Source organism: Labrus mixtus, chromosome 9, assembly GCF_963584025.1.
Source record: "Labrus mixtus chromosome 9, fLabMix1.1, whole genome shotgun sequence".
Taxonomy (NCBI): domain Eukaryota; kingdom Metazoa; phylum Chordata; class Actinopteri; order Labriformes; family Labridae; genus Labrus; species Labrus mixtus.
In genome coordinates, this window is record NC_083620.1 from 4,950,886 (window position 1) to 4,961,910 (window position 11,025).

General features: G+C 40.1%; 1 long non-coding RNA gene across 1 annotated transcript in view; it reads right to left on the minus strand.

Annotated features, from left to right (window-relative positions):
• LOC132980108 (uncharacterized) overlaps nt 1-10,193 on the minus strand; it is a 111,722-nt gene extending 101,529 nt beyond the window's left edge. The window contains exon 1 of the long non-coding RNA XR_009674136.1: nt 9,791-10,193. This is a non-coding gene — a long non-coding RNA (uncharacterized LOC132980108). The remainder of the gene's footprint in view (nt 1-9,790) is intronic.
• Nucleotides 10,194-11,025: the final 832 nt, after the last annotated feature.

Sequence of the window (11,025 nt, forward strand, 5' to 3'; positions counted from 1 at the left end):
TGTCTTGTGAAGCAGCTTGGGAAGTATGGCAGTTAGAGAGGGACACTGGATCTCTGACTGAGATGTAAAATAAAAGACAAAGAGGAACAGCAGCACCCACACTGTGAACACACTTTATGATTCTGCCTCTAATCACTTTTCTCTTTTGTCTGTACCATCAAACTGCAAAGATGAAGTCTTATGCACGGATGCTTCAAATCTTTGAGTTAATAATTAGAAACCATGATAATTGTGCAGGGCTGTTGTTAGGGTGGTGCTTAATTTAAAGGGAATTTCAGGAGTTTTTGAACCTGGGCTTTTTTTTTCAGATATTTCTGAACTAAATGACAAATAGGGGAAGCAGGTTTGAATTTTCTCCAGTTGATTGCTTCAGGTGGTTGCCAGGAAACGAGTAGTAATGGCTGCAATGTTATCTTTGGAAAATCGTGGTTGAAGTGTACATTAAAAATCTCAAGATAGAAGACCCTTTTTTTTAAGCTCACATCCTTTTTGAAAATCAGAAAGAGCTGTTATTAGATTCTCGGCACAGAACCCCACTGAATCGAAAGGAGTAATTTTACCTGCGAGAAGAATGAAGTTTCTAATGTAACGCTGCCTCACTTAGTTTGACAGCTTTAGTTATTGTGTAACCCTGGAGTTTTGAATAAAGTAAGTTCAGACTCAACACCATTTTTATGTAACAGTTATACATCTAAAGTTTGAATTGATCCAAGCAGCAGAGAAATCCCTTTTAAACAAGGAGAAATGAATCTTTTAGTCAATGGAGTCCGGTGGATTTAAAGAAAACAACGTGACAACTGTTTCTATTTTAAGATATCATCTCATCACTCCTCATAAATCTGCATGTAATAAAACTGTGAGGAGCGAGGAGGTCAGACACCAAACACAAACTCTGTTCTGCTGCTGCAATAAATACTTCAATACAAACGGAAGATGTCCGACTGAAATTCTGCAATAAGACTTTAGGTTGTACTGCTCTTTTTTCAGCTAAAATGAATCCTCATAAGAGTGAGCAGTATCAGATTTATGAGGCAACACACTGAATGTTTTTACTTCAGCTCTCACTTTTGGCTTAAAGAGACTTTTTATCATAACTAGTCCAGCAGAGTTTACTCTTGTGAAATAATGATGAAATTGAACTTTGGGATTTTTTTGGGTGAACTTCAGGTCAGATTTGAACCTTTTGGCTCAGCATTTATGTTCATATGGATATCTGTGAATTTCCTTTGAAATAAAAACCTACATTTAATCACATTCTAGCTTTTACTAGCTCGCAATATTTGAAATGAATGCATAATTTAATAGTGAGTAGCGCTGAGTCGGTGAAGACAAAAAGAATAAAAGGTTGGACTCATATTTTTCTGAAATATGAAAGTGGTTTGGTGGTTTGCCTCATGCTGTGGGCTCCCTTGGGGTTGAGTAGGATGCTAAGAAACAGCGGGAGATTTGGAACATAGACATAAAAAGATATGTGAACATATAGATTAGAATATATGAATATAATCAGCTTTCAACATCAGAGATAACTTTCTCTGCTGTTTCTTTTGAGGTGAAGGTAAGTCAATGAGAGCAAATCAGAGTGGTCAGACACAGCCCCACTCCTCCTCCTCCTCCTCCTCCTCCTCATGCACAGGGCCCATGGTCATTATTGCCCTCCAGACTGCTTTTATCATCTCTATAAATCTCTGCTGGCTCAGACGCGGCGTAATGAGCAGAGCTGCGTGGCTGTCAACCTGCGACTCTCACCCCCGCTGAGAAGGAACGGAGGGGATGAAAAAAAAGAAAAGGTGGAGAGAGAGGGCAGGTGTTGTTTAAGCACACACACATACACACACAATCGACAGCTTGCCTGTGAGGTAGGAGCACATTCAGACATTATAATCTGCTCAGAGGCTTCGGAGTAGAGAAGAAGAGTCACCGTGGTCAGTTTGAGAATAATCATCTTTGAAAATTGGAGCTTCCAGCACTTAAAGAAACGGACATTTTCATAAAAACTTTTAGTCTTTCTCCAGATGTCACCTGGATCAACCTGCAGCCAGTTCACACGGATCCACAAAAAAAACTAGACACGCTGTAATACACATGCCAGGCCAGTAGTTGGTGATGTGACTTTGTAATGGATGAAGAGGAACGTGTGTATATTATATTCCTTCTACAGAGAGCTGAGGTGTAAAAAATATGAAAATGGCTGATTGCCTTTTGCCCGAGTGACGTCACCCGTCTGTTACTACAGAGGGCTCATCGGCAGCCGCCGCCATGTTGGAAATCCCGTTTCAGCCTAACTTTCAGTCAGCCTATGGACAGGCTGAGAGCTGGAGCTGAGGAGGGTTTTCATTTTCCAAACCGTCACATCGCGCCCACGTGTCAATCATGTCAGCTAAGCGCCTTATGGATAACACGTAATGTTCATAAAATCCAAACGGGTGTGTTATAAAATAAAATGAACCCCCTAGTACAGTGTGTGTCCATGAGGACAATGACTCATCAGACCAATATCTTTTTTTTGTACCAGGCTGTAAACATGCTACTTTCTGCTGCTAGCTTTTTTGAATTTGGTTTGTATGTGACTTCCAGGGTTCTTGGAGCTGCCTAAAGCAGAGACCCTTGATGCTTGACAGCCAGCCACTGCAGGATTTTGCACTTTCACATTGGCTTCATTTTTTAACACCGAGGTTGTAGATTTAGAGTGACGTAGTAAGGTTGTTTATTATTATCTGTCTGTGAAAAATCTGCCTCACTGGTAGAAAGCGCTATCGTTTACTGTGAACATTTGATTTTAATTATCAGGGAATTGTGCGTCCACAGTAACTACTCTGAGAGACCGTAACAAACAACCCGAGAGAGATAGACCAGCAATGACCTGAGTGACCGTGTGTGTGTGTGTGTGTGTGTGTGTGTGAGTTAGTCAGAGTGTGTACTCCGACCGCCCTCCTCTACCCTTCCACTCTTTGTGTCATTTCTGATGTCAGACAGAGAAACGTTGCGTCTGTTGCTGACGCGTGTGCAGCCTTTAAAACAAACACACACACACACACACACACAGCTGAAACATAGCACGGACTCTGACCTGCAGATGAACCCTCAACAACACCGTCGTCACCCAGCGTCAGCACGGCGGCTTCCTCTGGGTCCGCCTGCATGATGCCCTCCCACTCTGTCCCCACGCCACCCACTCCCACTTATGTAAGGGGATAATCCTGTGCAGTCATATCAGTGATGCAATGATCACATTCCTATAGGGATAAATCAGTAAATGGAAGTTTGATTAGAGCTTGGCGACATGGTGAAAATGATTGTTTCTTTATTCATATATTTTTCAGAATATATTATTTGATAATGCAGCTAAGAGAGAAGGTGAAAGATGTCAAACTCATCAGACATTTTAATGTGCTTGTATAAAAAACAACAATACACCACCATGTGCAGATAATGGTGTGTGATTGTATGCACACATACATCAGTTGAGTATTTTTATTTGTAGTTTTTGTTGTTTTTTATGCGTCATTGACTGTGATTGTATGCTCAAGGTGTATTTTTAATGATTGTATTAATAAAGTATCCATCTATCTGTCCATAGAGGTGTCATTATATGCAGGAGCTTGAAGAAATCAAAGGGTTTATTAGTTATAATTAACACACGCTTGAGTTTTCTATTACACAACTGGGACTGTCACATCGAGAGAGTCATGTCTTTTGTCATAGCTTAGCTCTAAAAAACATTTCCTGAGACTGACAAGTCCTCGAAAACAACGTAGAAGAGAGAGTGCTGAGTGTCCCTGTCTGGTCTGACTGTCTCTCTTTTCTCTTTAAAGTACTTCTATACTTTTTCTGTTGACACACGCTCATAAAGAGTCAGCAGTGAGCCGCTCTCTCTCTCTCTCTCTAATTAAAAGTCAATGTAGCTCGCCCATCGATAATAGCTCTCTCCCTCCCTACCATCAACATAAAAAGATTTTAATCCATTAAAGTCGTAAAGATTTTTTAAAATAGAATTTCCACACAGTGTTGTGAAGCAATAATTCATTGGTCTTTACCATGAATAGAAAATTAAACAAGATTATCTTTATATTGATTATTTTGCATTGGAAAATAAGAGCAGCATGCATCAGTGGATATATGAGTAAACGGCAAGTGAACAAAAGGCTGTCTCTGTGTCGTTCATGTTTCAGGGAAACATCACGAGAAAGTTCTTTACCGACTTAAAGACCTCTCTATAAATGAACCTGGACCATCTCCAAAATGCAGAAGAACATTTGAAGAGCTGCAGCTCTTCTGACACTTTAATGACCCCTTCTTCTCCAGACTCCCTGGCTCTTTCTCAGACATTTCAATCACCTTCCCCTCTGATTAAAAAAAAAAAAAAACTTCATTTCACATGAACGCTTGCTGTGTGGCTCCTCCAACAGAAACAAAAAGGCAGCCTCTCTATCATCCCCAAAACCATAAGCTTCCCTTTATCTTCCTCTCCCTCATTAAACTCTGAATAACTCAGCGGAGAGGCAGAAAGGAGGAGAGAGAGAGAGAGAGAGAGAGAAGTGATTGAATTCTGCTGGAGGAATAAAAGCCCCTTGAGGTTGCCATTTTGAATGTGTGCCATGTCGAGCAGACTGCATCCAGAGATCAGGGAGACAACAAGGCAGGGAAGAATAGCCTATAGACAGAGCTCCAGGCCAGCTGACCCACTGTAGATAATGTACCATAGATGTCATGTCATTGTACTGAGAGGCCAGAGCCACGATGATGACCCGTCACGACCCAGAGAGAGAGAGGCCGCTAAGGGAAGAGGAAGGAGCTCTGAAAGGGAGGTCAGAGGGAAATCGTGGCACCAGAGTTGATATCTCTATTCAAAAGCCGTACTGGCAACCTGGTCGCTCTGAATGCAGCCCAATTATTTCAATCCTGGGAAGGGGAAGAGGGGAGAAAGGGGAGCACAAAGAGAGAAAAATGGGTTTGACATTCAGGCCGGTCGGGCTGAGGGAGGTAACAAGTTCACGGCCCTTTCAGAAAACATGGCCGCCTGCTGTGTGATGGACGATGGAGCCTCAGATGGGACATCAGGGGTGGGATCTAGGCCGAAATGCATGGGAACCCAGTCTCGAGAGATAAAAGGGAGTTATCCTCCTGCTTAAATAAATGAACTCTCAGATAAAAGAAGCTCCAAAGGCTTTCTGAGCTGGCCCATATGGAGCAACAATGCTGCATCAGAAAAGGCTTCTTACTGCACTCCACAGCATGCAGACAGGACAGGTTCATTCTCTCTTGGAGATCTTCACATTTATTTTATTTTAAAGTAAAAGAGGCCACATATGAGTTGTGTTACAAAAAAAAAAAAGTGAAAACCTCATCTAAAGTAGACTGCCCAGGTGATCTTATAATGCCTCTGGAGATTTGGCCGTAACAATAAAAATATAAATATGATGGAAGAGTTGTCCAAAAGAATCAAGTGCGTTGAAAAACTCACTGCGATTGACATCTGCCTTGCCCAGCACATAAAGGTACTCTGAGAAAAGCAGTCTGTTTTAAATTATGTCTGAGAACCAGAAGAATAATTAAAGTTAAATAAAAGATTTAATAATATCTTTTGCAGCATGTCAAAGAGTTATGGAAAATGTTTTTTTGCTATCATATCGTAGTTAGCAAACTAATGCAATTTTTGCTGAGATGCTAATTCTTCTCAGACCTATGAAAGCATCCCTTAATCACTGCTTTGTGTTGTTATCCAAAGCTTCATTATTGCACAACTGAACTCAACACTTGCTTCTGAAAACTGCCCGTTAATGGTCCAAACGCCACATCAACAGTGAGCAGATACTTGGCCTGCACTTAAAAACTTATATAAAATACTTAAAGAAATATCTTAACAGATCCCACACATGACGACTAATAATGATGGCTTTAACTGCTAACCACACACTAACACAGGCTCTCCCAACCTTGGAATTCAAATGGGGTCGCCTAAAATGTTTATTTATGAATCAACAAAAGATATATTGTATATTAAAATATAGTGAACACAAAACAAGAAACTTTCAGAGTGTCTGTCTGTCGTCCATTCTGCAGAAATCTCATCTCGGCATTTCTTCTTCTGTCCACAACAATAAACGTGAAAAGAGTTTAGTGAAGTCAGAGCGGGGTCACAAGCCAGAAACGGTTGCACTAAGAGAATCCCTCACCAACAACCAGTCTTCACCCTAAAACTGGAGATGTTGCTGAATCTCTTCAAATCAGTAAAACAGTAAAACAAACATGGTGGACGATGAACTGGGAGATTCTGCAATCGTTTTCATTATCTACTTTTTTACTGAAAATTCTCAAATGTTTTTTTTTCTACTGCTTAAAATTGATTTCCTGCAGCTGTTGTGTTTCCGCAACAACTGCTCGCGTCCCAGTCGGCTATCGCTTCTTTGATATGTCAATCCACAGAGTCGCTTGCCCTCGGGGTTCCCCTCACACTACAGAAGATCTGATCGAAAAAATATTGAACACGTTTAATATTTACGCCCCCGACATTCTTCTGAGCAGAATGGATCGCTTTTTACACCACAGGAAAATCTCTCAAGATCATCTTTAGACAATCAAACAATCGTGACTTTAACTTAATCTTTGTTGAGGGAGGGGGGGGGGGGTGAGGCCCAAAATCCTCCTGATTATCTTGTAGAGTGGACCCTGCTTAACACTGTGGCAGAGTGTGCCTCTGCTTGACTGTGATTGGTTTGTGGAATTAAGTGCATAATTTTGTCATAAATATCCAACATTAACTAAGTTTAAAGAAACTTAAAGACAATATTTCATATTTGGACTGTAACAGAAATCTGAAGTTATTTTGGTATCTCTACTAAACTGAAAATAAGAACAAATGTTTCATTATTAGAAGTCTTTTAGGAACTTATCTGTACTATCTTTGTGTATTTTTCTGTTCCTAATAGACATTCACTGTTAGTTGTGTCTTGTAGCTGCTGTGACTTGGTGATTCCCTTCAAAGAATAAAAAGTATCTCTCTTTGACAGTCTCATAATATAGAGGAGCTTAAAGAAACCAAAACGTTCATTATTTAAACTTTAGAATTTAGTTTATCAACATGCTCTTTTCTTTTCTATTACACAATTTTAAAATCTTAATTTTCTAGTTTTTAAATTAAAATCAATTCAAACCTTAAGCTAACAGTAAAAAAAAAATGGTTTCATATTAAAACCCTGTCTCCACAGTCAGGACGTCAGGAGAGGCTGCAAGCTGAGCTACCGCTAACGACACAACGGACACTTTTCAGGTTGAGTCCTTCAGTGTTAATCATTCCTGAGGTTGTGGGAAAGGGGGGGAGGGTATTAGAAGAAGTCTCTTTTGTCTTCAGAACAAACAAGTACATTGATTAAAACTTAAACCCATTGGATATCTGTTTCTGTTGTGTCTGCTGTTGGTTTGAGTTTCCAGAGAATTTCATGAAAACAATAACAATCAATAAAGTATTGAATTACCATTACCGGGAAATTAGGAGTGACATGTTCAAATATTCTGCCTTTTTGTCTGAATTATAAGTCAAACCTCGAACATGTTGTATCAAGCATTTCCCAAAATGCACTTCCCCTTTATTAAACCACATTAGCTTGTCTGTCAAACTACAGGCCCCCGGTTTGAAGACAGGATGTTTCCTTTCAACCACACAGGAGACTTCATCAGAAAACTCAAACGTTGTTGTTGCAAATGTGGAGGAGTGATGTGCGTTTTTTTTGTCTGAAACAGAATGAAAATAACAAAAAAGTGATCTGGCAAAAAGAGAAAGTGTGACTGAAATGTCATTATTTTAGGCTAAATAAAAATCCCCAGCAGGATCCTGAACAAAGCAGCGAGATCACAATGAGTGTGTGTGTGTTTATGAAGGGTCGAGCAAAAACAAGTGTCCAGTCAATGCAGACTTTTAGATGTTTCACAGTGAACTGTTTTCAAGACGAGACTGTCAGTGCCACAATCTGTCCTTTAAAATATATTTTTTTATCCTTTCTTCAAAAATTGTTAAAAAGTACTTAAAAACTGAAGAGAAATACAATCTGAACTGACTCACAAACTCAGTCTTACAGAGAATCTTTGATGTAGACGCAGAGGGTCACTGAGAGTCACAATGAACTCTAATCCTTCCTTAAAATCTATATCAACAAAAAAAACCTGTTTGAAGCACGCTTGAGTATAAAACTTATTAAATACTGTCAGAAAAAAAAGCATGAGGATGGAGCAGAGAGGATGTGAGGTATGTTAGAGATGATGACAACAGACACAGAGGAGAGGAGGCCGAGATGTGTTATACAGAGAAAAATATCCTTCACTTGAAGACGACATGAAACAATGTGAGAAATGACGTCAAACCACAACAAATATCTGTTAGTCAAAGCACACAGAATAATGTGCTTTAAATACACCGATGTGGGAGGATAAGCTCAGTTATTGAGATCAATGAATTGCCATTTTACAAGCAAATTATTATAAATTTGATTTCTTTCTTTTTTTTTAAATAGAACATTTCCAGCATCTCAAACAAAGGTTAAAGGTTTTTGTCTTAGAAATGCCCCTTCAATAAATTGGTGACCAGATAAAACAATAAACATGTAAAGGACACATTTGACTCTAAGGGAAAAATGTGTAGGAAAACTTAAAGAAAGAAATCAGAATGTTTAGTAATATAGAAAATAAACACTATAGCTGAGTAACTAAAAGAAATGTTTACATGGAAAAATAAGAAAAATGCAAGGTGGGCGTATTAACATCATAATAATAATAATAGAAGTAGTGCTTCTGTGCAATAGTATCCTCGCTGTGCGCCACTTTAACAGCCTGAGGAATAATAAACCTGTCAACAAAGGGTCTCCTGGGAGGCCTCTGCTGACACTTGGCTGTCAGCAGCAAAGCATGCTGGGATAGCTAATGGGGACAGGCCCTCGGGGTTGCCTCGGACGAAGGACGACCTCAGACAGGTGAGCGGTCTGACATGTGAAATAATGAGTCCTCCTCCCTGAACTTTGTTTCATTAAAGTCACAAACTGATCGGCACTTCTATTATTTCTATTTCTATTGGATGATGTAACTCCACTCTGATTAAATCCAATAATATTATTGGATTGAAGGTAACGTATTAGTTGAAGGGAATACATTAAGTGATAAAACATTGCTTACTGCATCATTCTGAAAGCAGAAATGCATTAAAAAAAATTACCAAAAAAAAACAGCACAACAAATCAGATCAGACGTTGACTCACCGATCAAATAAAATATATAAATATTGAAAATTAATCTTGAAACAGAAAGTCACAAATCCATACAAAACTCCATTCACTAAATTCCACATTTAATCATCTCTTCCTACCTCCATCGAATCATCCTCCCACACGTGAGCACCCATCCTACGGTGCGTCTCTGTGATTTCACCTTTCCCACAACCACGTGGCCGCCGCATTCGGCGAGTTTTTCTTCCCCTGAACACGTGTGAACACGCATGTGAACATCTGAGCTGATCAACTAAACTGTTCCCATATGTAGCCCTGAGGGGGGAGCAGCAGCTGGAGTTTCACTGCGAGCTGTGTGGGTGACACCGGTCACACAGGGTGCTGACAGGCTGTCAATCAGGCTGTCCCGTTACGAATTCAAAAAATACTAACTCATTCTTTTTTTTTTTTAAATCAGATTACAAGCAGATGTAAAAGCAATGTTTGCATGCAGAGAGAAGACGGGAGTTTGGAGCAGAGAAAGCAGGTGAAAGAGAGAAAAAAAAGGGAGAGCAGTGGTTTGGTGTTTCCTCAGCACTGACCTGCACACACAGCAAACACAGCAGCGGTCAGCCTCTCATCTTCTACCTCTTCTCACATTTCACTCTCCAGCTCCTTCCTTCACTGCCTTTTGAAGTTGGTCCCCCCGTTACTTTTGAGGAAAAAGTCGTTTGCAGAGGAGGGCATGTTTCAGAGGAGGAGGGAGAAGTCTTCCTCTCTTGTCTTTCTTTCCTCTTCTTCTTCTTTACTTCCCCCTTGTTCTATTATGCACCAGCTGAAGTCTACACCTCCTCCTGCTGCTCTTCCACTGCAAAAAAAAAGAAAAGATCTCTCCACACACTCACCGCTGAGGGAGAGGAGGAGAAAAATAACACTGCGAGAGAGAAAGAGAGGGAGCTCAGTCACCTCGTCTCCCTCCTGTTCAAATTTAGAGGCTCTACTGGGCATGCCCACAACTGAGAGGCACACTTTGTAACACTCACTTCCTCCCTTCCTGTTCTTGCCTTCTCCCCCCCTCCTCCTCCTCCTCCCTCACATCCCTCCCTCCCTTCCTCCTCTCTCTCTCTCTCTCTCTCTCCCCTCTCTCCCTGCAGCTCCCAGTCCAGCAGGGATCAGAAACGCTGCTCGGACTAAAGTCCATCCAGCTCGAAGACAAGACAAAATAAACAAAGTATACAAAGGCGAGAAAAAGATGATAAATGTCTCAATCAGAAACTAACTTTTAGTGCAATAACCCTTTAAAACCGTGTAATTCAATCTCATGAGCATATGATGGCTGTGTAGACGTCAGTGTTCTAATATTTAATCCAAAACTAATAAACGATGACTCAAACAACCAGCAAACACAAAAAAGGTCTATTTTCAAAAGAAATGTGCTCCTGTGAACGATCTCCTGCAGCACTCCTGCACACACAAAGATAGAAAACATGATCTGAGAGTGAGGAGTGATGTTTTTTCACAGCAGCCAAAGCAGACATTTGACTCTTTCCTTCCTTTTTGTAACATAATAACTGCACCGTGGCTCCTGAGTCTTCCTTCATGTGTGTACATTTCTTTTTCCCCTTATTTGTTTTTGAAATATATATATATTTTTTTTTTTAAATGGACGGTGAATATGTTGTTTGTTCTCCTTTTTTTTCCCATCTTGAAAATGCACTTTACCATTGCATATAAAACAAATATTTGTCTTCCCTTCTTTATAAAACTAAGGAGACAATTTCCCCTTAATGAACCAATAGCTTTTTGAATTCAGCCGACTTATCGGGAAATATTTTCA